Raw genomic sequence first — 23,786 nt, forward strand, 5'->3', positions numbered from 1 at the left:
GCATCTTCCCAGCTATTCCTCTGCACACTTTTTCTGCATCACATTGCCACTGAAGCACAGAATTTCTGTACCAGGAAGTTAAGAAATCTGGTGGCACCAAGTATATTTGAAAGTCAGGGTATACAGGATTATTTACATTCTTGCACCATCAGGATCTGCTGGGTTTTTGCCAGAGTTCCTAGTCCTGCCCTTAGCTGAAGGTGATCTTTGAGGACTGGAATGAATTCAGCATTTAGAAGACTTATTTGGCATTGCAGCAGCTAATGCACAGAAGGTAAGTGAAAGGAGAAGGGAAGAAGCATTAGAGGGAAATTTTTTGACAAAAAAAAAAAACCAACCTGTGAAGAAAAGCAGCTAGAAATGATGCTACTGACACCAGAACTCTAAGCTCCTCTTCTTTCATTGCCACTCCCTTGGCTGACATACTCGAAACCCCCCTCCACCAACAGCACGAGTTACTGCAACGGCCCCTGCCACCCAGCACCAAAGGCAGAGAACACACACCTGTGAAATATACCTCTTCTTCTCTGGGCCTCATCTTTCTCATTTATCTGGCTCTTATTAGAGCCACTCATTCCTCCTCTCCCATTGCTTTCCTGGCTCCATCTCTATTTACACGCAGATTCTCACCAGAGCACAGCTGGGCTCTTCCTGTGATGCCTCCACTCCTCACTAGCTTGCCTCTTGCTGTGCCTTTATAGCCTGTGGATCAAGGCACTAAAAGAAGCACCTCTAAGTATCATTGAACATGGGAAAGCCACAGGGGTACATCTTGCAGCAGTATTGTGTTTGTTACCAAGAAATCCTAGGCAGAGGGTTTCTGCTGAAAGTATATGTTTGTGGCCTCACAGTCCCAGAGAGAACCTCCCAAGCAATGCTTCAGAAAACAGGCACTCTGACAACCCATAGCTGATATGGAATCTACTGGTTTCAACCCAGTGATTACTCATGACACTCTTGTGTGAATCATCACTTTTCCTGACTGGTTAAGAGGATGGAAGAGCAGACAGTGGTAAGAAATTCTGCTCTTTCGCAGTATAAGAGTAACCATAAATTTCAGCACTGTGGGATGGAAATGATCTTATATCCAGGCATTAGAAACGCAGAATAAATAACTCGCTCTCACCTCAAAATGGCAGGAGACATCAAATTTACTGCAGTTTTACCAGTTATCACCAGCAGAAAAAGGAGCTGTGCTCCTCTCCTCATGGATTCTCAGTGCCCTTTGATAATTATAGATGATGAACCCAGAATACCAAGATTGCAATCCAAGGCTGGCTACACACCACAGGCATGTCAAAACCCCTCAGTCTTTCTTTTGATGGGACTGTGACAAATCAGTGCCAGCTGAACTTTTCAGAGAAAAGAACCACTTCAGTGCTGAGCTGAAAGCCTGTTTGCCTGGGCTGGTTTAGCAGATGGCAGCCTGAAGTCAGCTCACGGTGTGTAATACATGGAGCTGCTCCTGTTTTCCTTAAGAAAATGATATTTTTGGCATGAAGCTTTTCTCATTAAATAACAATTGGTAGAAATTTAAAATGCCTCTTGGGAAACAAGTAACTGATCATTGTATGGCACTGTTCTTTAGTCAGTATTTCTTCCATGTATCTTCACTTAGAGAAATTTCAAAGCTTATTAACAGACCTTAGTAAAATTCTGAATAATGAAATGGTGCCTACGAGGAAAACTGGCCATGTATAAGGCACTCATCTGCATCATGGACAGATTCATTCAATATGCCTGGGTGCTCTGGTATGGAACAGCAGCGGGAACAGGCTAGCACTTCAGCTGCTGTAAATCAACCCAGTCGTCTGTTGCAGGGGTTACCATCAGCTGACTACTTGGCCTTCATGGTGATAGCACACATTCCAAACCCAGCCTGGGTAGACTCAAGTTTCATATCCCATTTCCATGCATCTCTGGCAGTAATAATTTCTAGTTTGTTTTTCTCTTCAAAATGTTATTTTGTTAGCATAATAAGCAAGGGATAAATGGAGCCTTCAGGGTTAAAATTGCCCAAACTTTTATGTCATTAGAGAAAGCCAAAACATTCATTGGATTTGAAAGAAATTAAGCACTACTGTCTATTACAAATATCTTCTCTTATTTCATTTGCTTTGCTAAAAATAACCACGTTAAATTGTAATTTTTTAATTGAAGTGTGTCTTGCATCTCACACAGCCCCCAGATTAAAAACAGAGAGCAGCATATATTAACTGCCAAAACTTCTGGATGAGATTAGCATTTGCTGACCACTGGGGTCCAAAACAAACATGGAACAACAGAACTTAGAAACAGCACCTCCCTGTTTCCCCCATAGTCACTAAATTATCCAAGATTCGGCCAGATAAACCCCCTCTTATTAAACTGCCTGGGAGCCCTGGACTTCTGAGACTAAAGAACAGGGTAAGAAAATGACATTAGCTGTTACTCTTGTCATTAACCAAAGCCATTATAACACCTCTATGATGACTGTCACTGCGTGGCTCGGATGAGATGCACAATAATACCCAGGTGCAAGCTATAGCTAATTTCAGCTCTGCTCTCTTCTGGGCTTTTTGCTTTTCACCACTTACACAGTATAGCTAATTCAATCTCAAAAGCTTCCTTACAATTTGCTATCTAAGCCATAATTCCCCCAACACAGTTAGAAACATGACATTTAAATATGTTATTCTGCAGTCCTTATGAGGATCTTTAAGCATTTTTGGTTGCCTCAAGCATGTTAAAAAAAAAAAAAAGGAAAAAAAATCAATTTTCCAATAATGGTCCCAGCAGTGATAATTTAGCATAATTGAGGACCAAGCCAACTACCATCAGAGGATTTACAAGGAAGACAGACTGACATGAAATGTGGCCCAGGCAGTTCAAAAGACCTGATGCCTCTCTGTTGCAACCTAAACACTTGGGTTCTGAGTTCCACTAGAATTACCTCCTTTGCCAACATACTGGTTTAACGCCAGCTCCTTTTCTGAGGACCCACCTGCATCATCTGTGCTGTAAAAATGAGAAATATCTTCACATTTCCAATAAAAAGTTTAAAGGAGGTTACTGGGTCTTGCTATACCTTAATACTATACATTAATGTATAATAGCCACTATTTCTGATACAACACTGCTAATAAAAGCAATTGCCATATTATTTATGCCCACAGGGAGCATTCCACCATCCAAGATGCAGAGCCCTCCCCAGCTCTCCCCTTACGCATGTGCATAATAAAATAAACACCATCTGCAGAACTATAATTAGGCTGCACAGTCTGAAAGCGAAGTAAGAGGTTGCATGGGCTCATAGTTCTGCTGAAAACCCTGATGCTCTTATTTTCATACCAGACTTTCATTTGCATGATGGAAGTCTATTTGTGCCATCTCCTATCCTTGCTGCACTGTGTAGGCTTGAAATATCTGACATTTAGTGTTACTCAGCCACTGATGCTGTGAGAAATAAAGTGGCTCACAACCTCTTTTTCTGATTTTAATTGGTTCATCTCTTTGTAACAGAGCATGTAAATGAACTGGTTAATGAGCAGACTGGGAGAACACTGAGCAGCCTGAGATGAGAAACTCTGTTAGCGTGGGATCGCAGGAAATAACAGTGGGAGAGACCTTGACAGGTTAGTCAGTCCCAACACTCGCCTAGAGTCCAAATTGGCTTCCCCTCACCTACTTGCGACTGAAGCTTCTCTAACCTGCATAAAGTCCACATGCTTCCTCCACTGGTCACTAAAGAAATACACTGGAGCTGCTCTGCTAGCCCAAGACTTCTGTGAATGGAGACAACAGCCAGTTAACTTTCCTTTCTACAGCAACCCCTCATATAATCTTCAAACCTCTAACAAGTCTCTCTTCTCTAGTCTTAATAACTGGTTCTTCATGTTTTGTATCACTGGTGAAGTGTGGTGCCCAAATCCAGACACTGCTCAAAATCAGGCTCTAGCAGTGCTGAGCAGAGCCTGATGCTCTTGCTTACTGTAGCAGGGATGCCATTTTTCGGTCTTTTTCACTTGAACTTCACATATTTACCTTGTGTTCAGCCTGGGATCCACCGTCTAATCATATTCTATGGACTTGCTGCCTAGTCACATTCTTCTTCCCTAACCAAGCCACGAAATCACTTAATACCAAAGCACTGCACTTGGCTGCATTGAGGAAGTAATGCTGAATTCCATCCTATTTATTCCACACTATTTTCCCAAGACGTCAAGGTAAGTTTGATTTCTCAACTCTGCCAACTGGCTTGCAATCCTATCCCAGTCTGTGTCCTACAACATTCCTGTACATGCCTCTCTAGCCCCTCATTCAAGCAGTAATGAAAATACTGAAGAATAAAATGTCAGTTTGAGAGTGCTCCAGGTCATTTATTTCATCAGCTATGCATCCCCATTACATAAGTTTGAATTCATCAAAATTTTCATACTTTGGAGAGACTTATCAGATATTGCCAGTCTTATGGAAGTCAAACTATATCAGATCTACTGCTCCTCTTTTAGTCACAAGATCTGTCCCACTGTCCCCTACGCTGGAAGGAAATCAATACGGTACATATTAACGTATCTGACAACACATTTTTTGTAATACAATTTATACCATCAGACTAACAGTCATCTGCTTAAGTCTGACAAATTTCAGTCAGCAATTTCACTGAGATACAGAAATGTCTGGACTGTAGTACAAATGTGAGAGATGGCAACTTAACTTTTATTTGCTACAGGAAATTTCAAAACAATGCAAACCATGGGAGGTAACAGCCACCCATTTCACTGGAGCTATGAAATGATTTGCATGTTGCACTCTCATGATCATAAAGAGAGAGAGAAGAAAGGATGTGGGTTTATTTGAGACCAGAAGCACCACAGAAAATTACAGGCAATAACTGATTAACTATATGCATTAATTTCAGGTTGCTACTTTGGATCTTAGAGTAATTCAGCTGAAGGAAAAAGTTCCCCTTAGCTCTGAAGATGCATCTCTTGGCATAAGTAACACCAATATCCATAAACTAAACACTATGCAATATTGGTTATAAATAGGGAGAAAGACATTCAAAGGGTTAATTAATTAGTTGCATGTCTTCACAGACATTAACTGAAGCTGCACTGTAAAACATTATGAAAGATTTCTAATGTTGAGAAAAGGGAAAGATTACTGTTTAATGGATTAGGGTCTGTCAGCTGGCTCAGATGGAAAAACAGAGACTCAGGGAAAGGGAAGAAGAAAAAAAAGCAATACTGATGTTTGCAACTAAGATTTTTCAAAGGGATTCAGTAGTATTTAGAGATTACTTTCTCCACTACCCTTTACAGAACCTAGCCCTGACATAAAAAATAATCTACCTTTGCTTGCACACAAGACCTACAGAGACAGGGACTTTCTTTGATTCTATCAGAGTGATCTACTTAAAGCCCAGTACGTCATTCCCTTCGATTTTTTTAAAGCAGTTTTAATTAGTCAGAGCTGAGAATTCTTTCAGGTTTCTTCTCTTCTCCTGTCCTTACGTCATACAGAGTCAGATCCTGTAAAGAGTGAGGACAGTGTAGGGAAGCAAGGAGAAAGGCAATTCTTTCTGAATATGGACGCAAAAATTCAGCTTTGGCTACAACTAACTATGAACCAACCTCATCTAAAGCAAGGTAGCAAAGATAGCACTTATTTTGAGGTTGTGTAGCTGGAGAGGTAGAAGAGATTGTCTATCCTACAATAAATCCCAGCTGTGCTGGCATGTTTATAGAAACCCTCTCCAGATCAGGCTGTTTGCCAAGGCAATTACAGTTAGCCCTAAAAAGAAAAATGAGTCCAACTGTGCTAGATACTTCAACGCATACAAAAAGCCTTTCACAGTCTTGTTATGCCTATGTTCACTATAGAGTGAAAAAAGACAAGTCTTAAGCTACAGTCGTGCCCTGTGATATAGCTCTAATCCCTCAGAGGACAGTTCTTGGAGAAACCTCCATCAAAAGAAACCCAGGGTCAGGTATGACCCGGACTGAAACAGCCCTGGCTGAGATCAGGAACTGGCTTTATCATCAGTGCTGTTACACCACATAAATCAACAAAAGGAAGATTTACCCCTCAAGTTTCTGTCTGTACACCCTGAGCTCAGGCTGTGTAATTCCTTTGTAAACTTCATGCCCATTGACCAGCAACATCAGTTTCTGAGGGCAAGATAACGCACAATACTGCTTACAACAGAAACCCACTGTACGTATGCAAGGGGAAGAGTATGCCAGTTTGCTCCAGCCTGGAGTAAAACAAAACTCAGTTATTTGGGGATTGAGAAATGCTTCTTCCCCCTCCTTCCTCTCCAATAAATCCTGTTACAAAACTAAATGCATGACAGACATTTTTGTAGTGTTCTTTTTTTCCATTTTCAGTTAGGAGCTAGTGGTGACTAATACTCAGTGAAGGCCATGGGTTTCAGCCTTGCCCTGCCTATGGGACGTGTGTGTTTTGGGAGGATCTGAATCGGTGTTTTGGAAGAAAAAATATCCCAAACATTGGGCAACATGGTGTGTATCTTGGCTGCCTCTAGATTTCACCTGACCCTTGGAGCACTAGAGCTGCTCTCATCCAGAATGCTGACAGTTGCTGGAACGGGTACAAATGATGTGCCGTAGGGCTGACCTTTTCCTGAACCTCAGTAACAAAGTGTTTACTAAAGTTTTTAGACTCCTATGCCACTTCATCCCAGAAATCACTCAAGACTGATGAAAGACGGTCTGTTCTCCCAGGGCCCTCTTAGAAGTATATCATACCGTCTCTTGCTGCACTATCTTAGTTTTAGATCAGTGTTCCACAGAACTGCATCACGTTCATAACACTTTGTTTTTAGAGAAAAGCTGCCTTGACGATAACATTTTTTCCTCACTGAACTTACCGGCCAACAGACTTTGTCTCCTGCGTTCTTCCCCTAGTACTCGTTACCCTCTCCAAATCAGTGCTACAATCTGTGTTACTTTTCCTCACCAGCAGCAATCACATGCCATTTTTGGGACTCTATTCACTTCAGGATACAGTCACGTTCTCTCAGGTAGGTGTCTGAACTCCCTCTTCACCAGTACACAAGTTCTTTCAAAGGGCAATTTACAGTCACTACCTTGCCACCTCTCTCATAGTCTGACAACACTAGAGATGCCTATCTCTCTATTGATCATATCAACCAAGCTAATAGTTCAGAACTGGCACGTATCTTTTAAACAGTTGCTACACAAAATGTTTTCCTTTGTGTCTTTGATGAGAATCTCATCAAATAATCCCAGTAATCAAAATCACAAAAGCAGGCTCCTAGTTATAGGAAACGCATCCAAAGAAGCACAGGTTAAAACCTAGGAACTATTTTAGAAGTTATTTTAACTGAGATTCTTAAAAATTTTAACTGGTGATCTGAAGTTAAAATCTCCCAAAGATTACTGTTGGTTTAGTGAGCATACACTGAGCAGCCCGAGACCACTTTAGTCGATTAATGCTGCTGCCTTTTCTGGAATATCTTGTTTCCTCCCCATCTCACTCATTGTGATTCCAACCTCCACGGAACTTCATTCTCTGTTATTCCAAAGCTACTGCAAGTATGACATAAGTTGGGGAGAAAAATTTAATCAAAGCATCATTTTAATTGGCTGAAAATTGATGTATTTAAATTTCTTCAAAGAAGTATTTGTTTTCCATCAGCAAGGACACCATTTTTGGCCCACTAACCCAATGTTAAAATGCTTTTACAAGAATTCATCGTGATTTTGAGATAGTGATGCTCCATGAAAAAAGGGTAAATAGAGTAGATGTATTAACTGAGGCTGGACAATATTCACACTTACTGCTGTGAACACAGACATCAAAAAAGAGCTTTTGTTGGATGAGCTGCCTACCAGCAGGAATAAGAACATTACAAATCTGTTTCTTAGTAATTAATAAAATCAGTCATAAATCAAAATCATTATTACAGATTAGAATGTGTACAACAGCAAGGGGATACACAGCATATGGGGAAGGGCCCCAGACAATTCAGACTTAGTGCACCGAGCTGTGCAGTCAGCCTGCATGTGTGCCACAACCGCTTATTTGGGAGTGCTACTTAGCAAGCTGTGACTGCTCCAAACGGGCTGCCAGCAGTCCAGGGATCTCAGACCAATCCGCCTTTTTTCTCCAGTGGAAAGGAAAGAAATTGAGGGCATTTTCAAGAAATACTGAATGTACAGTTCTTTTGAGGAACAGGTGGTATAAGCCAGCCTAACTCTATTTCTTCAAAGAGTAACCTACCAACGCAGTGGAAATGTCTCTGCATTAAATGCAAGTAGCAGACGGATGGCCAAGTTCGAAGACAGTCAATTTAAAGCGACTCCCTAACATCACTTCCAGGCACACACTAATACAGCTGAGGTCAGACACGGGCTATAAGCCCACTCACAGTTCATCAGACTAAAGGGCCACCCACCATTTAACTATGTTTTCTTACTGCTTCCTCAAAACATGTTTTTCAATCAAGTTCTTGGACTGTTTTCCTAAGATGGGAAATAAAAACAATAAGAAGAAGAGGTTGGAAAACATCGCCCAATTTTTCACAGCAGTGAAATATTCAGCACTGGACCAGCGCGAAATAAACAATTCCCAGGTTTGTACGCCTGACTGTTCATCTCCGTCGGGGGAGGCAGCTATTTCCTTTGCCTGATAATAAGTATCATTTTGGGTCAGTGGCCACAACCTTTCTCGACTTGTCCTGTCTGACTTTATGCTGTGTCTCAAGGGGTTGGTAACTGATGTAGACTGAATTCTTCATCCCTGCCTTTTAGGAGGAAGGGAATACACTGTTTATGAAAGAGTATTAGGCATATTGCAGCAAAGTCATCCTTGTTGTTCTGGGTGGTTTTGTTTTGTTATTACATTGGGCATTGTAACAAAGGGAAAACCAAAGTCAGGTCATCTAAGAAACAATGTCTACAGTGAAAATTCAGATTAAGCCGGAGGTAATTTGTTTTACTTGAAAGGAGATATTTCTTCCTCATCCAATGGCAATACACAGACTTTAAAGGTTAAAAAGCTTTTAAGTTTGTTGCTGTGGGTTTTTTTAAAAAGTTTAAACCACAAAATTAAAGAACATAAACCTCTCTAGCAACAAGTTCCTCCTTTCCCCATCCCTTTTAAATTAGGGTTTAGTTTCAGCCTAGATTCCGGTATCTACTAATTGTGCATTTATCTCAGACACTTTCTTGAAAATACAAATCCTCTTCTCCCAGTCACCTCATCTTTTTCAGACAGCATCTTGAGGCATTCTCCCCCACTTATTTGTTTAAAGAAAAAAAAAAAAAAAGAAAAAAAAAAAGAAAAAAAAAAAGTAATACCTGGGATAACAGTGCATGCCGTAGCCATTGTAACCTCTCAGATACACTTTTGAAATCGTGATAAATGCTACACCATTCTGAACTAGATATTTGCTTCATAACATAAAAAGAGGAACTATACACTTGTACAAAAAAATCCTGATCATAAGGTACAAGCTTCTTAAACTATTAATGACTTGAAAAATAAAAAATTTTGAATTTTGAAATTATTTTTTTTAAAACAGAAATTTTGGTACTAGCCAGCATAACTCTGCTTTTCTGAGCCTACGTAAGTCAGAGTCAATGGAGTCTCTCAGGTCCAACAGGACATAGATCAGACTCTTAAATTCTAGTCTGAACATCTGTTCTGTCAAAGATCACCCTAAGATCATGTAAAACAGAGGGTATTTGCCTCTTAGTAACACAGAGGTACGCCCAATACCTTGCAGAGAACCACAGTGCTTTCACACCATCCAAACTGTATCAGAGCACTTGTCTACAAAGCTCTAGAATAAAAGCCATCCATCAGGCTACTCCTCGAGCCTCTGGTATAGCCCCCCATTCATTGTCCAGACTGGGAGTCGGCTGTGGCACCAGCGTCTAGTGCTGTCTAGGTGCCAGCAAACATCAGGGCAGCAAAGTATTACGAAGTGAGGACAAACACCAGCACCCATCAGAGTGGTCACAGAGGTCATCAATGTTGTGAATTGCAGCTGAAGAGAGTACAGAAAATGATGCTAAGGAATGAAAAAAAAAAAAAATAGACCAGTGGAGAGAGAGAACCAAATATACCAAATATAACCAAAAATAAGTGATGTGTGTTTGACACTCTGAACAACCAACAACCTTTTCCATTTTCAGGAATCTCACTGCTTGCCTAAGAGTTCAAATTCTGAGCTACAAACAATATTGCACCAAAAATGACACAGCAGCATTCATTTTACTTCTGAATACTAAAAGCACTTTTATGACACAGCCAAATCAGTGGATCATCCCTCATAAATTCACAGAAACTACCAGAAAGAATTTTATTTACATATCATGAAAATGAACAGCAGCTCCTCTTTCTAAAACATCTTTTAAAACCTTATCGTGGAAAGATGTTCATTTAACAATGAAGTTATCAGCACATGAGATAAGTTTCTTCAGTGGGGAGTGATGAAATGGAAAAACTCAGAACAGTGATTTCCAAAGTAAGATACTTAAGCAAAGTCACAGTTCTCATCCCTACCAGGCAATCAAGCACATGCTTTCCCTTCCACATAGGTTAGCTTTTATTTTGCTTAGGATAGGTCACTGTTAGACGACCGAAACAAATAAAATATTTTTGGGTAAGACCCTTTCCTTCTAATTATGTCAAAACTTCAGGAAGTTTTTGAAATTGAAGGAATCATATTAGGTGCTTAAAGGGTAAATTTTTAAGGGTAATTGCGTGGCTAATATGCCATGTCTGAAGCTGATGGTGCCAAATGAGGGCCAGTATTGCCCCTATAGTCATAAAATCACTTTAATTCACACTTTAACCAGGCACACTCCTTTCTAATTCTGCCTCTTTCATTAAGTTCTCACATTTGCTGTTCTTCCCCACATTCTATTATCAACTCAACACATTTCAGAAGGAATCAATACGAAAACTACTTCCATATCTCGCATATCTGTTTAGGAAGCTTGCTTGCTGGTATCTCCCCCACTTGTTGGCACTCTGGTATCTACTGAAGGACAAACCTTTTCCCAGGTTGTCCTACTCCTACTCAACTGCCTGCTTTCGTGGCACCTGTAGTTTCACCAAAACATCTACCCATTTACCAGACTGGGTTGAAATGGGTCTATAGTAAAGCATTGTGGGGGCCAAGACAAGACACAGGCTTGGAGGCAATATAACTGTAGTTGTGCTTCCTCTGGTGGGAAAAAGAAAGGCCAAAAGGAAAAAAGAGCCCGATGGCAAGTTGCTAACTGCTCAGTGTTCTCCATCAACACTAGTCAGTCCTGCACATGACAGAGCATCCCCTAAATATAACTGAAATTACTTGGCTACTTAACATCAAAGCTGGAGACACCCTTTCCTCCCACCTCATTCAGTCTAGGAGGTACTGCTCCTACTTTGATGTCAAATGCAAGCAACTCCAACCTCACAATCGCTGTCAAGGTTTTCCCTCTGATGACACAAGACTTTCTCCTGTTCAACCCAAAACAAAGACTAGAACAAATTTGGTCAGACTGACACATTGACAACAGCCTTTGACTCCTTGGGAGGAGTCAGCCTGTCTGGGTACAGTCAGAACGTTTACTTGGTCATGATTTTATCCCAGTGGAAACACAGTTTCATCTCTGTGTTTAAATTGTTTAGACACTCAAGAGACATCTTGCTTGGAAAGACACAATGAGAAACTTCTTTTCTTATTTATATCATGCTGTTTCTTTACATAGTAGTTTCACTGCATTTATCCAGCTTATTTTTGTTTTTTCCCAACATGATATAGACATACTGATTTGAATTCACTACTTCATTTCAAATTCCTTTGTTAAACACTAACATTACATCTGCCTGACACGAGCCTAAGACAAAGATGTTATTCAACCATCAGCAAACAGAGAAAGCCAATACAGCAAACAGAAGACCCAGAATCCTTTTATCACAAAATCCACTGCTAACAGACCTGCATCTTCATCAGTTCAAATAAAGTTAGTACAAAGATCAGGGTGTATATCAGAACAGATGGTAGTTCATTAAGGATCACATGGGTTTCCTTATCTTTAAGGAGAAGATCATACACATACATAAGGAAAAACAGGCTCTGCAGAACTGCCTGTTTAGAAAATCATCAAGTTGGCAGGAACTGAACAAAGGTCAGTGATGGCCAACAGATGAGTCAGTGCCACCAATGAGAAATTACCCTCCTGACCTACCAGTTTAGAAATCCTGGCAATCCCAGTAAGCATCCACTCATCTTTTGCAATGACTGCTGCCAGCCACAGGAACATTCACAGCGGCCAGACTCACAACACTTTTCCAGAGAGTACAAGCTGTTTCATTTGCAGTTACGGTTTTGAAGTTACATTCTGGGTAAAACAGAAGGGATCCAGACCTTCAGTTTCTACTACAATGTGTTCAAAGCACCATAAATTTCCTTTAAAGACAGAAATTATCTATGAACATACAGGAATTGCTGTGAGAACGTCAAGCCTCCCGTTGTCTGAGAAGACAGAAACCTCCCAAGGTCTTCCATGGTGAGAAACAAGTCTGCTGGTCTTGCAGGAAGAGAAGCTTGAGAGGTGTAGGTGACTCAAACATGAACCTGACTACACATCAAATTCCAGCTAGTCTTAGAGCAGAGTGCTCCAACTCTAAGTGCTGGAGAACCACTCCAGTTCCTGCACTGCTCCTCTCCTGCCAGGTTTAATTTCTTCGTGATGTACCAGGAAAACCACCTGAGCCAGCTGGAACTCTAAATCCCACCAGGGACACTGAAATCATTCTGGCTCATTTGTGTCTCCACAAGGTAACCTCCCTGCTAGTGCTCAGCACACAGGCCGCTTCACTATTTACAGTGCAGCCATTATGTCCTTTAGAGGGGATTTTTATTTTTCATTTTTTTTCCAGATTTTGGAATGTCTGCAGAAGTAACTTAGCGTGGTGTCCCTGTCTCTTCCAAGCACACCATCCCCCTTAGCATCTATAGTTTTCACTCTATTCGAATGCAGTGATGCAGGCCCGATTCTCAGCCATGATGATGATGTGTGATGGCTCTCATCACCACTTAAGCTAAGCTGAAGGAGCGATGTTGCTCTATACAAGCAGAGGTGCAAGGCCCCTCAATCCACTCTATCCATAGACAGATAACGCTTCAGTTTTGTTCATGATTCATCATGTCTTCAGAAACAGAGAAAGCCCATTAACGACTAGGGATGAGAAACGCCATGCTTGGATTACATTTCAAATGGTTGGATTAAATTTGAATTATTCCTCTTATAGTCCAGACAGTAGCTGTTTTGCCAGTTAAGATCATGTGCCCAAACGTGAAAGCAGCTTTTAGACAACTGTCACTTCTGAGAACTTTCATTTGTGGAAAAGAGAGTCAGTGAGCGAAAGAGGAGGGAGAAGAGGCCAGAGGATGAGGCACTGCATTCACATCTCCATTGAGGGAGGCAAAATAGATGTCTAAGGCTTAAATGCCCCTTTATCTGAAGAGAGGAGAAAACAGACAGCAATGACCATGCACAAAAAGTACAGCAAGATGAGCTCCGCACAAAGCCTTTGCAAATGGATCCAATTACCTGAAGGGTTATCCTAGTGACCAAGGGAGAGCAGAGCAAAGCCCTGCATTCATGTTCTTCACCAGTCCCACAGGCACGTACCTGTAGGTACCTTTTACCTGGTAAGGCTGAAGCAGCAATAAAACTAACGTTTAGACCAAAGCTCAGCCCACAGCTAGATCATTACTAAATGAGATTTTAATTTTTTGCTCACCATCACAGGACTGAAGGTTTGGTATAGTCTTGGGGAAAAAAACCCTCTGTTTTGATTATTTCTTCACTGTATCAGACTAGAAAGGGCAGTCTCCAAGCACAGCTCAGACCTCGATGCACTTTATACAGCACAGACACTCTTTATTAGACAGGCCCAGTCCCGGAGGCTTTTTCAGTTAATGAGGCCAGTTCTGCTCTTTTCTAGGGCCATTTTTCCACCCAAAACGTTGCAGCCAAAGAAACATGCATCTGCATAAAGCTGTATGTTTCATTATTTCTGATGAAACAGATGTGGGAGTTAGGGAATGGATTTTTGAGGATTTTGTGAGCCTCTAAAGAGGATAAAGGTATTCTGCATTTGAGGAGCGAATATAGGAAGTAGGGCCTGCCCTCCCAACTCAAAGAGCAAGTACAGAAGTATGTACATACATGTACTATATAAATATATGCATATGGATAACCACACACACAAGTCCAACTGGCCTCAACAAGGGGACCGCAGGGACATTCATTATCCAACCCGACAAGGGGGACCCAGACCCCATACTAACTGCATGCTCATTAGGCTCTGCACTGAAATCCCCCCAGCCCAACTCTCCTCTCTCTGATCACAGAAGGGGGTTGGTGTTGGAAAGGACCTCTGGAAGTCACCTTGTCTCGGCTGGGTCAACTAGAGCAGGCTGCCCAGAACAGTGCCCAGATGGCTTCTGAATGTCTCCAAGAACAAAGACTCCATTTCCTGATGCACCAGTCAAGATGGCGTCTGACACCTGCAACACTGGCCAAAGTTCAGCGTATAAAATCCAAAGATAACATTTGCTTTTAACAAAGACAGTGCATTTTCCTGAGAAAGAACATTTTATTTTCAGCAAACTTGAAGATTCAAATTGATGCTTTAGTCTTTGTGATTAAGCTAGAAATAATGCCATACACAGGCAAGACAGCAGTTCTAAAATGTTCTTTCAGCTGTGAAGAAGTGTTAAAAGCTTCTTTTTAGCCAGGAAAAGACACATCTTTATTTAATTTTTAAACAGAATTAATCTTGAAAGAAATATACATTTAAATCACAGGGAAACAGCATGAAATTCAAACAAATTATTTTGCAAATCTAAGATATAATGGCTTACAAAACCTCAAATTACAGGACTTTACTCATCCCAAATACCCTTTTAAATATGGAAATAAAATAAGAAAAGGATAAAGCTCATAACACACAAAGCATTTTTGGATGTGGATGCTTTCCACTCTTGGGAAGATTGCTGACAGAACAGAACCTTCACTTCCTTTGCAACTGGCATGTTTGGGCTATAATTTTTCCTTCAGAGAAGCCAGACATTTAATTCTTTAAGAAGACTGAATCAATGAACTAACAATTACTGTAAGACTACTTACGCTAGCTGAAGATGTGATCCCTTTGGCATTTTGTTTTATAGGCTAAAAATAAATTTTATCGTGTCATTCTTATCATCATTGCATTGCCTTAGGACAAATAAAAGCTGACTCTCTGAGAAACCAATTTTCATCTAATAACAATTGAACCAGCTAAATAAAACCTGACATTTTAAAGAAACATTCAGAACCTTGGAACTGTACTGTTTATGTTCTAGAAATGACATTGAGGTCATTTAGTTTGTGGGGTTTTTCAGAGGAAACAACCGCAATGACATAAGAAAGCCTCCATCCAATCTGAAGGAGGGAAATATAAACTGGAAAAACTGCCAAGACAGAAGATAACAAAATACTGGTATCTGGAGAGCTGTCTGCTTGGCAAGTGTGCACGTCATTTACAAATGTTTGCTCATAATTATATCCGTGGAAGACTTGGGTGAATAATGCTGTTGACAAAGATGGCACTTTCAAAACACTGCCTCTCTCCATCATGTTTAAATAAATGCAACACTCATTGAAAGGTGGGTGTATCTAAGTATATCACCACAAAAAAAGGGAATCTGTGCCCCACGCTGCCCTGGTACCTGTGAGACAAGGGGGAGGAAGGATGCAGCTGCATATTAGAACATCCACTACACTCCCAGCTCTTCAGCAAGCTTTCTGGAGGAGGGAGGGCAGAGATGTTGGCAAGGTGCCACCGTGGGTTTTTTTTCTTCCTGTCATGACACATCCAACATAGAAAGGCACCACAAAGAACAAAGAATTTTCTGAAGTAACACCAGAAACAAGATTGAGCCATCAAGTTCATGTCATACAGGGTCTACTCAGTCACCAGACTGTAATGGAGATGTTAGACATGAGGTATTTGCTGACGGCTGAAGGCTTTGTAGTTCTTCTGGGTAAGCTCCATCCTAACAACATTTTCCAGGCAAAATAAAAATAAAATGATGGAATTAATAAAATAAGGGTGAGCCACAGCTCCATTTCAGGAATATTTTGGCAATTCCAGAAGAAACATGTCACAACTTCCTCAGATGAAAACATTAAGAATTTTTTGGGAGGAACGGTTTATCCAGTCACAAGCTAAGATGGAAACATATCAAACAATGTTTTCATGTTGCCTCCCATATCTCACTGGGGGAAAGGCAAGGTGATAGTCCAGACCACAGCAAAAATCCCAAGGCTTTGAAAGGGGCCAGGGTTTCACACCAAAACCCAGGGCATTATTATTGAGGTGCACCTCATTATATCACTGATGGGAATGACAGCGAATTAAGCTAAAGTTCCTAAATTCCCATTGTTTAGAACAGGATGCTTTCAAAAATAACATACTTAGGAGAATAAAACAGTATCTGTTTCAGTTTGAATAGCACTTAAATTAAACACCCATCTCAAAAAAAAAAAAAAAAAAAAAAAAAGTGAGGACCTCCCCTCCCAGGTTCTGGAGCACTAGGTTCTTCCAAGTTTTCATTTTTCAAATTGCTTAACACACAGAAGCACAATCAAGGTCTCTTCGGAGCTCAGCATGCTGCCAGAGTCAGGCATCACCAGTCTGCTGCAGAAAGGTGAGGAGAAACACAAAAACCTAGAACAAAGCAGAGTTCCTGTTCCTATTTCTAATAACCTTCTCAAACATATAAATGGAGCCCATCTGTATGAAATGCCACAAAGTTTTCAGGGCTTCTTATTTAGAGCACGGCTGAGCTACAGCATGCTGAACTCCCCAGCACACCTCAGCCTTGATCTGAACTGCAGATTCTGATCTAGGAAACTGGGACGTGGACAAGAGGGTCACACAGCTGTACATAACCCTCTGAGACCTGAATTCCAGCCACTGCCAGCAATAACTGCCAGAATGGATTAAGGGAGTTAAGAGATCCCTACTTGTTTGTTTGGCTATGTGAGAGCAGTCCTCAGGGCACCACACACAGCTCTGCTCACTTCCTCACTACAGGAACAAAACAAGTAGGAAAGAAAGCACTTAACAGCACATCTGCGACAGCCCTTTACATCTGATGTTTGCTGTGTCCAGTAACTTCTCAATGCTTCCTGGACCCATCTTCTAGAAAAGCAGATGGCTGTACTGTCCATCTGGAATGACACTATTTTCCCATCACTACTCTGCACACACAAACACTGACTCACCTCAATGAGCAAAAAAATTTTAATCCCCCTTATAAAGCTAACAGCACCCAAGTTTTATAGTACAGATTTTGGGTCTCTGTCTTCAGTATCCCACAGATTTGCCCTGGTTCAAGTTCAAAGCACTGCTTCTTCCCACTGCACCATTCTGCTTCCCAAATTCCCGTCAGATGCCCACGTGAGCACATCCATGCCTACCTGCTCTGGGTGGGGACCTGTGAGTGTGAAGCACATACAGTTATTAACAGTCATTGGGACCAGACACAAAACTTCTTAGTGCACGACGACTCTGGCACGCACAGCCTGTGATATAGGCTTCATATTTATATTATAGATTGGGTTGGTGTTGTCACAGGTGGAATGCTATTGCAAGTGAATCAAGACTTCAGGTTGCTGGGTCTTTATCCTGAAAATGTGCAGGTATATGAAGTTTATATTGCTTCACCTTTAAAATTCTCTCTCTAGCAAAATGCTATCAAATACAAAATATTTGTTATTTTGTTAATGTTAACATTAACATTCTGTTACGTTATAATGTTAACAGCATTCTTGCAGGGTCCAATGCACAGCAAACTTCCAGAGACAAGCCTGTTAATTATTACTTTGCCGTTTGGGTGACAGGGGTTACTTCAGAATAACAACAGGCCAAATCTGCAGACAACTCACATTTTCGAGCCCAAACCTCTGACAGTAAACTCCAATCAGAGCACGGGCTGGAAGAGGCGGCAGGACTTGCGGCAGAGCATGTCACAGCCACTGTGAAAGGATCAGTGTCATGTTGAGCATGAACTAGCACAGCGGCCGCAGCCTGGGCACTTCGACTGAGGCTGCTCTCCCACCCAGCCTGCTCCCCTTTTACTGCGATCAATGTAACGTGCCCTTCAAGTGCTTGAGGAGGGATATCTTGTGGAGCTGTCTTGTACTCTAGCAATAAAGGCCCTTCCCTTTGCTCTACAGGACTTGACTCTGTAAGAGACGAGCTAACGAGAACAGATGAATAATAACGTTCATCTTAAACACAGGAGACAAAATTGTATGCTCTTCGGTGCCTCCTTTGGAATCTCCCTGTTTCCTCAGGCTGCTTTCAGATATTGTGAGCTGTCAACTATGTTTTACATGTCTAATGGAACAAAAATGCTCCTGTTTGTTTCTCCCTTTTCTAGACAGCTGGGAAAAAAACCCACCTCCTCCCAGCTGTGAGACACACAAGCACACTCCCCAGAAAACCCCCACCTTTGCCATTTCTCAGCCAAGTAAGAGCAATGGACTGTATGAAACAGCTGCATGTAGCTCCCTACCCTCATTTGCCAGGGCACCACACTGGCTCTGGTCTTTCCCTCTGCTCTCAATTCACTTTGGCTACCAGCTCTATCTGCCTGATTTCTAAAGCAGGTGGACACAGCGCATCCCAGATACAGAAGCAACAGCATCTTGATGAAAGTCAGGAACACCCAGTCTGGGCACTCTTCTGCCTGAAAAGGGTAACGCTAATTCGGTGGTTTATCTCCTTCCTCCTGAGGGAAGCACCCCTTTCCCTTAAACTCAAAGCAGATCACCATAACGAGAGCTCAAAACACACACGCTCCGATACCCTCGCCACATCAGATCTGTTTATTGTGCAAGGCAGCATTATTATTATGTTGATCACATCCTAGAAGTAGGTCTTGAAGCACAGATACTAGAAGAAAAGGGCTGGAAAAGCCCAGCATGACTCTCAGAATATCTAGATCATCAGCTATACCACCACAAACAACAGCAGTTTGGATGATTTGCCTGGACAGTTTGCTTCCTTTATTTCTGCAAACAATACCAGAAGGAAGACACAAGAGCAGTGATAGAGAGGAGACAGGGAGGGGAAGAACACGTGAAGGTGTGTTCTCTTGCAAAGGGAGAAGGCATTTTCTTTTCAGAACATGATCAGTGAAAACAAAAAAACCCAAACAAAAAAAACCACCTCAAAACCTTAGAGCAAAATAATAATGGAGGAAAGAAAGAAACAAACAAAACAAAGCCCACAATGTTCTCGGGGAATTACTTGGCTGGACACCACCAGAACATGCTGTTCCAAGTACCTTAGAAGATCAGCAAGGCAAGTCCCTTTAGTAGCTGGAAAATGTTTCCTTGCCTCCAAGAAAAAATTTCAAGAAACATTTAATTTTTATTGGTGTATTTGGGGGAAAGTTGCAACATACAAAAAAAATATTAAAATTTCAACTGAATATTCCTGCCTCCTTTTTTCCCAAGTGTTCACTCCTCAAAAGACCAATTACTTGGAATAGCCAGAATTACATTTATTAATTAACTTTATTAATAAAATTAATTAACTATTATCACTTTTTAAATTATAACCAGATCATATTAGGGTAGCAGTAATAATGACAATGTTCTTCTATTATGATCCTCTATATGAAAATGTATATTCCAGGTTGCTAGAACAAGAACTCCAGTTCCAACCGATTCCAGTTACTTCTTTGATCTCTGCAGATTAGTATGTAATGCAAGTATTTAAGTTATTAGCACAGTTATTTAGGTTTATCACTGTATTTAGGTTGTCACTATTATAATTGACAACATAAGATGACAGGAAAGTGAATTATAAAGTAATAACTCACTTTTTTCTTCACTAATGCAAGAACCAATTATTCCACAGTGTAATTATTCAAGCCTTGATGTATTTTATTTAAATAGCTTCTTTAAAAATACACTAAATATTAAAATAAAATTATATCAAGATCCATTTAATTCTCATTAATTTTCTATATGCTCTCTAACCATGGCAGTAAATTTGAAGCTGCCAATGTCCGATCACTCAGCCTGTTTTTCAGTCATCAACTCATCCCAGTCCTTCATAAGTGTCATCTTTAAATTTACAGCTAGTTAACATAATTTGATAAAACTTTATTGTTGTGGGAACAAGAATGGTACACAATTAAGAGTAGGTTTTTTTCCATTATTTCCAGCAGTAAAGTTTTTGTAATCCACATTACAGCCACAAGTTACAGATATTCCCACCCCATTATAACCAATATTCCAGGCACCAAGACAATTCCCACAAATGCTCAATTTGCTGGTGAAAAGCATGAGAAGCAACAAAAGGAAGATCTGATCCATAAGATCCCATGCAGCACTTTAAAGCACTGAGTTATGGTGGAATGGGGAGAGTTGCTTGCCTGCTTGTGCTCATGTTTTTAATTCCTTGAAAAATCTCAGCAGGTCCATTTTGATTCCATATCAGAACAGAAAGCACCATTACAACCGCACGTATTCAGCCTCCCAGCCAACCAACCTAAATGCAATGCGCTCACATAAGGAAAGGGGCATATGCAGAAGCACAGCAACATACCTTTCACAGCATTTCGCTGAGTCTGTCTTGTGTGCACAGAACACCTCCGCTTTAACATACTAATACTCTTCTCATACCCATAAACTGAAATTCTCTTCAGGTACAAATCAGTAGATGAAATTATTAACATCTAAACCAAATGCTAAATCTAGATTCACCCCTATCCTTACTATTTCTGTAACATCTGGATTTCAATATCCTCTTCAAAATACAGACAGATGGTTTAGTATTTATGCTTTCTCCAGAAGCAGAAAAAGTATCCAAGACAGTACTTCCTGATGCCATTTCTCTTGTGGTTTTAGCACACCACATTTACCTGGTCCTTCACATCACTGAAGTCCCATGAGTAAAAGGCCTTATTGCTTAGACTTGTCATGAACGTTCAGTTGGCTTGAAAACCATTTCTGAAATGCAACTGGAGACAAGAGCAGGACCTTGCAACTGAGAGCAAATAAACCCAGTTGCATGAACCATTTTAAGCAAGGACTGGTTAAGTGTTGCTGTGCTTTAAAAGCATGGGAAGCATCAGTCTCAACGTACTGAGGAAATGCCAGGGTGTTGCTAAGTGCTTTATAATATATTGAATTTCAGTGGATTCACATGTACCTCTCATGCATCAAATCATAGTTGACCACCTCTGTCTCAGCACACCAGGGCAAAACCAGGCGGCAACCACCCCTCTTCAACATTTCCAGCTGGTGGTGAAAATAACCAATAACCCAAACCAACCGATTATACCAAAAAAGACAAGCAGAAAGCAGATTCTGAATACAGCTGATCCAGAATTACAGCCGTACAGTAAGGCCAAGACTTGTTTTGACCTGGATTTGAAAGACCTTGCCCTCCACTTTTTGACACTCCTTCTAGTAGCCCAGTTCCACAGTTGTAAACCTGACTGTTCCTGGCTGTGGATCACCAGGATGCAAGAACAGCGATAGCCAAGATGTACAGAAAATTGCTAACTCCACTAAATCTACATTCACTAAGCAAATAAAGCTTGAGGCAGATTTTTTAGTCTCTCCAGAAAAAAACAAGGTTCAGAAGCCAAGTGCCAGCATTAATTTTACCCTTAAAGAAACACACAGCATGATGAAGCCCTGTCTGTGCCAGAATCTCAGATGGGTGGCAGTTCATTGTTAATATCACTAATGTTCACCCATCACCCCACCCCTTCCCCCCAGCTCAAAATGAAGTCTTAACAACGTGAAGACAATTAAACTTAATTGCAACTGCATCATCTTCTGCCGGATCCAACTGCCAATGCCTGCCATTTGAGTGTGCAGTTGCTAAGGCAACGGGTATGAAGAGCATGCTTTTGTGTTGCCACATGCATCTTTGGGAGCTGTGCCAACATCTGAGCTCCCACAGCTGGGCTGGATTTAACCCCTTCCTCCCCAGGAGCAGCCTGTCCTTCCTTCCAGCGCTGGGGCTACAGCAGCAGCCCTTGGCAAGCAGCTACTTCTCCTCTGCAGATCGACACCTGCATGAGAATGACAGATGGCTGCAGCCAGGCTCAGTGTGATCAAGCACGAGGATGCTGTAACACTATCAAATTCAGCAGTGCCAGACTTCATTTGCAGGAGGCTGCAGGGTACACAGTTCATTGTGTACACAGCTAATGAGGAAAGAAAAGATCACTTACCATAATTTAAAAATAATTTTCTTCTGGTGGTTTCCTGTCTACCTGTCGTTGTCCCCTGACCCACCCCCCCTCCATACTAACAGAACATTGCATCATATCTAGAGGACTATAGTTTTCTTCCTGCCTCCACAATTTTAACCTAGATAACATGATTAGTTACAGAAACCTTCCCATCAACCTCTCTGATTATCTTCCAGGGCAGTCTGCTTCCTACCATTTAGTTCTTTCTTTCCTATTTAAGATGAAGGGTTTAAACTTAGGCCAGAACCTACTTTGCCTATGACCTTTTACACCTCTTCTGAGTCTGCAAGGCTTACACTCTTCTATAAAAATTAGGGTGCACTCCAATCCTTCCCTTTATATATGCACGCGTGTATGTTTCGCAAAGAAAATCCGACAATATTTTCCACAGCTGAGAACAAGTTGGAGCTCAAGATCACAAGCTAAATCTGCTTTTAACAGTAGAGTAAAACTACTTGTAACAACGGCAAATAGCCTCCCTGCTATGGCACTCGTGTAATCACAGCTAATTACAACATACAAAAATGCCTGTTAAAATGACAAATGGCATAATCCAGGAAGCTCTGTAATTGTCTAGGAGCCCCATACAACACCAGTAACAGAGTGCAACGTCTGAAAGTCACCCACTGAAGGTTACAGTTGGTACCTTAGGCTCACCTGGTCTGTCTGTGGAGGGCAACCACAGCGTTACGATCTAGGATGTTACAAACAAAAGGAAGAAGCAGCCAGTTAAGATTTATTTCATGTTAGTGCAAGGCCAAGTCTTTCACAGTCCTCTTCTATGCGTCCCAGAGAAGCACAATAAGCAAGCTGCAAGACACTGCTGTGTGGCTCACACAACCTACAATCTGAAACCATCTTTGTATTCCCATCAATGCCTCCATATGTATGAGGCACGTAAAAGGATTCATGAGCTCCCTCAAAGCAGAGGCTCACCACCACACTTTGAAACACATTTCCTCACCTCTTAGATTCAGGCGTATTCCACACATGCCAGTATTTCAAGTGCAAACACAAATGTCACAGCACACAGCGCTTCACAAGTTGTGCTCATGTGCACTTCAACAAGAGTCAATAACCACCAACAACAGAGAAACGTGGACAATTCTAGACGCAGACAGGAAAATGAAAACCAGAACTTTGTCTGTTTCAGGACATGTCAGCAGCCTTTGCAGAATAAATCATATTTTCACAGAAGGACAAGAATCAGATCCTGCAAAGCTTGAGGGGCGAGGAGTGGGGGTAGGGAGGAACCTCTATTCTGATTAAGCAAGAGCACTGGCATGGCTCCATATTTTTAACTGGAAAGAAGAGGCTGAAGGCAGGAAAAAAAAACATGTTCAGATCTGAAAAAGTGATCATTAGGAGGTATGCTCCAGAAGGGAACTGGGGGCGTGGGGAGGGAATCTGGCAAAGCAGAGAAGTGTCACTATTCACAGGTGCTGTTACAATCAAGTCGGTTTGTCACACAGAA

General features: G+C 41.3%; 1 protein-coding gene across 4 annotated transcripts in view; it reads right to left on the minus strand.

Moving 5' to 3' along the window:
* Positions 1-23,786, minus strand: part of CAPN6 (calpain 6) — an 81,619-nt gene that overhangs the window by 38,958 nt on the left and 18,875 nt on the right. The gene's annotated exons all lie outside the window — the stretch shown is intronic.

The sequence above is a fragment of the Falco punctatus genome, assembly GCF_963210335.1.
Source record: "Falco punctatus genome assembly, chromosome: 15".
Classification (NCBI taxonomy): domain Eukaryota; kingdom Metazoa; phylum Chordata; class Aves; order Falconiformes; family Falconidae; genus Falco; species Falco punctatus.